This window comes from Capsicum annuum, unplaced genomic scaffold (assembly GCF_002878395.1).
Source record: "Capsicum annuum cultivar UCD-10X-F1 unplaced genomic scaffold, UCD10Xv1.1 ctg4787, whole genome shotgun sequence".
Lineage (NCBI taxonomy): Eukaryota > Viridiplantae > Streptophyta > Magnoliopsida > Solanales > Solanaceae > Capsicum > Capsicum annuum.
Window position 1 is genome coordinate 55,366 of NW_025855545.1, and position 4,925 is coordinate 60,290.

Here is a 4,925-nt window from a genome sequence, read left to right on the forward strand (position 1 = left end):
TCAATTATAGGTTGACCTTATATATTTTAAAAGTGCTTATTTTGTAACGGATGACTTAATTAATTAATGTCTGTTATGACCTAATCCTTCTCTTGATCCCACATAGTGTGCACGGGACTGCGCCTTTTAATGGTTGATTTGTTCTTTTTTTTCTTTTTTAATTTAATTAATGATTTCTGTGATTGGAGGAAAGGAGCTTGATTTGCATATTTTATATGTTGAGGTGACATAAAGGGGTGGCTTTGACAAGGTAAATGTTTCTTCTTTTACCTTTCTTCGTATTATTATTTGATTCATATATGATATATCTAGTTATTTATTTTCTTCTATTGAAAAATAGAACTTAAGAAGATATACAAATATTATTTTGTTGTATAGGTTGTAGCAGAGAGAAAGTGGGGCGGAAGTGAGTTCAGTATTTAAGTTTTCTCCAACAATAACAACTGCTTCATATGCATTGAGGAAACGTTATTTCACTTTGCTTCATCACTTTGAACAAGTTTACTTTTTTAGGCATGATAACTTTCCAGGTTAGTAAATTTCATGTGTTAATTTCTTTTGTACCAAGTATATGTATTTTTTTCCACATCAGTGTTCCATTTTTTTCTGTTATGAGATAACAATTATGTGTTTATTATTAGGCTAGACATATTCAATTTTTACCTCTATCACAAGTCTCTTCATTTGTCGTTCTCATATCGTGGAGTGACTACACATAATGTGACATGAGGTCGAGGTACCTTTAGCATACTTTTCAACATATAACTGCTTAAGTTTCGAACCATCTATTGAAACATTTAATAATAGTAATCAAAATTATTACCTAACAAAATTGCACTTTATAAGTAATAACTAGTTCAAGGATTTTGTCCTTTAATACTAGGCTAGTTTCTATTTATTCCCATGTGCGAAAACATTTATGTGTAATTACAAGGATAGACCTATATTTCAATCACAAATCATTTGTCATGAGTTTGAGATATTTTATTTTTTAATATTTGTATCAAAATATTAATCCTTAAGTTTTGACACATTAAAATATCTTTCAACAAACATGTGGTGTTCATGTATTTTTGACAAACCATGAAATTCTTTCATTATATATATTCAACATTTATCAACATATAAAGCCTCCTCTCTTCAATTCAAAACCATAATCAAGTCATAAACAGGAATCAAGACATTTGTATCATGCTTCTCAAAATATATTCGAAATAATTCATATCGTTTGAAAAGAATGGAAAGTCATAGCAAGAGAGGGATTCTATATTTTTATGCTCTCGATTAAATACTCAAACAAAATTTCATACATACATACATATATACGAGTACAAATCAATTTGGGGGAAAGGCCTCAAGACCAAAACAGTAATACCATTAAAGAGTTCATAATGTAAGATTTTAAACATAATCAAACCCCATTGCAAATTCATGATTTTCTCAACATTCAAAACATCATTAAAAATGATTTGACCATTCCCATGTAGTTTAGGAAAATTTCACGTACCTTAGATTATAAGATTTGAAAGATGGAACCCAGATCTTGGTCCGTTTCTTGGAATTCTTGATCTTAGGAATGAGTTCTTGATCTTTGGGGATGAGTTAGGGTTTTGAGTTTTGAGAGAAAATTGAATAAAAGATGCAATTGATGCTTCTTGAGGCTAAAAGTCTATGTTATGGGCGGGTTAGGGTGAAGGAAAGGACCTTTTATCCCTTAAAAATGTGAAAACAAAACCTGGGAAACAGCTGGGGACGATGGAGCTTGCGTCGCGGGCATATCGCCTTGGATTACTACCTCTTCATTAAAATTGCTGTAACTTTTTGCTCGGGTATCAGATTTTTGGCAAAATCGGTATAGTTGGAAATATAATGCAATTATCTATAATTTGGTGGGTCTTGAGATGAAAATTTCTATGTGTATCGATAGTTATACTCGTTCAAAATAGACTCTTTTAAAATCGAATATCAAACTTTGGATGAATGAATGACTCTTAGCTCAACTTTGCTCCAAGTGATTTTTATGAACACTTTTCACCTCATAATCACCTCATACACTAGGAGAAGGATCATGACAGATGAATTTAAATATAAACCATGCAATTTGAGCTTACACACATAGGAACAATGATTCGATTTCTAGCATAAAAAATGTAGGGTGTTACATGCACACATCTAATCAAGCCTACTACTTACTCCAAAAAAATTTGAATCATTGAACTTAAGCTACTATTTTTACCACTACACTCCACATCTAAAGTTCAAGCCTATTTTCTAACAACACCAATCAAACAACACTGATGAAGCAGGTCACATACTATACTATTCCATTAAATTGGGGAATCAACCCCACTATGTCATTTAACTTAACTACCGCCCACAAGTTCATTCTGTCTACAATATTACTACCACACCTTAGAATCTACCACACACCTTCTCACATGCAGTACTAGCTTACAACTACCAAAGAAACACAATCAGGGAGGGGGTTAAATTCACGTAATAGGGACAGTCGATCTTAATCTTATAACATAACCCATTATGATCTCATCAACATATTCTATTTTCTCACATCATACTTCCTTACCTATGCATACATTTAGACTATCTTCAAATTCCATTTACGCCAATAAGTATCTACCCATAACTTATTAGTTGATCTACCCCTTTCCATTCATCGCCTTTAAATAATTTCTACAATCACCATAGCTATCCATTCTGAGATCCTTCCTTATTTTGAATAACTAATAGTCACAGCCAGACACTTCCTCCACAAACTACCATACACTCTAAAAATTTTACTGCAAAATAAGCCAATCACCATACAAGAGCAACCCACTCCTCAGTCAAGGGTTATATAACTCAACTACTTATTTACACAAAAGTCACCCTCACCTTGACTTCTAACCTTGTGACTTCATATCACTAACTTCGGGATCATCTTACTACCAATAAGGTATGACACCTTAACAAATACTATTACTTGGGTGGAAATATTGTTCAAATATTCTGGCATATATCACCACCTTTAAGAATGACATCTATAACAAGAATTTTGAAAGGGCCAGAATAAACTTCATACTCAGGCTCAAACACACGATTAATGTAGATAGGGGTATAACCTTAAATCAATACACTTTAAGGCACTTATGGACTTCTCTCAAGTCCTTGTACAATTTCATACTCTTTTAGGACTCAATCAGAAGGGACCACATCATTTAGACTTTAAGAATCTGCATTTGAATCGACTCGACAATAAGACATAGTTAATAAAATTAGAGTAAGAAGGAATTTGGATAACTTCCAAATGGAAAACACAATGGCACTATCTAGAACATGAAGAAAAGTGAAATATTCCTAAATGCCTAGTAGTTTCATTCTTATAAGTATGGTGTGCTACACACCTATAAATAGGACTCTACCCGATGTAATTTCGCAGACACCCTAGGACCATGAACCGTGCTTTGATACAAAATTTTTAACGATCCAAACCAATGCCCTGACGGTGATGGGCATCCCGAACCATGAAGGCTCGAAAGCCCTTCTCTAACTGGAAATCATATGCACAATTCATATGTTGAAAGTAAATGCAAAAAACATGACAAAACGGAAATATGGTCATTCCTTTACTTCAACTGAACAATACGAATATAAGTTCATAGACATTTCAAACATATGACACCAGTCTACAAAATATCTAATAACATAAGAAAAACTCTTGTCTGAATACTGGGACAAGACCCCCAATCAGACCATGAATCAAAATAAACTAACAATGTTCTAAAATAGCCCTTTCGAAATAAGGGAGGCTCACTAACTGCAATCTCTAATAGAATTCAACCTACTGCTTAGCGGGACCCCGAGATTGTGCTTCAGATCCTAAAATATAGAGGGTCAATACAATTGTACTAGTATGTGTAACAACTCAAAATAGCATGTTTTTAAACAAAATAGGTGAGAGAATTTCATATTATCAGTGAGCACAATGCAAGTAAAATACATAGGTATACTTTAGAGAACTTCAAAATGATTCTTGACAACACTGACCCAATCTTTATTATTCTTTTGAGCTAGTCGGTACACCCTAAAATCTATAATCCCACGGGCTATGTTTGACCCACCCTTGACTCGGTGGCCAAGCCCCAAGCCCCAAATCCAATCAGCCTCCAGGATTGGGGTGGTGATACCCCGCATGTGAGCACACAATAGGAAATCCCCCCATGTGAGATTTTATAAATGTCCTTTCATGTAGGAGAATATATCATAAGTCCCGCATTGGCAACTACGATTTCCAGCGATGAGCCTTTACACTCAAACGCCTTATTCGGGTAACCAACTAGCTTTCTTAAGCCCAACTTGTAGTTATTTAAAACAAACCTGCTTCGTACTATCAAAGCATTTAATACTTAACTTGTTAAGGGCATATAATCACCGGGTATCATCATACCCTGACTTACAAGTCAATCAAATCACATCACATCATATCTGCAACCCTTTTAATTTATTATCATATTAATGATCATCCGTAGCTTTTAAACATCAAGTGAGGGAGAGTCATGCAATAGGTTTTCATTTGAGTATATATCAAAAACACTCTCCTTTCAATAGAACAATCATAAGGTTGTCATGTTATGTTTACATTGTTCTATACCCATAGAAACTATTAATTTTGACACGATAAATATTTTTCATTCACAAAACACCTCTCAACACGTCACAACACATATCATTCCATGATCATTAATAAAGGATTCACTCACTAATTTTCTTTGAGAAATTCACGCTTTTAAACAATTCACAATGCTTGAAATCAAAGATATCGTAAAGGAGAGGGATTTTAGTCATTTATGCTCTCAATCAACTTTACAAAATAGACGAAATCATATATATATATATATATATATATATATAGTTATAGTTATAGTTAT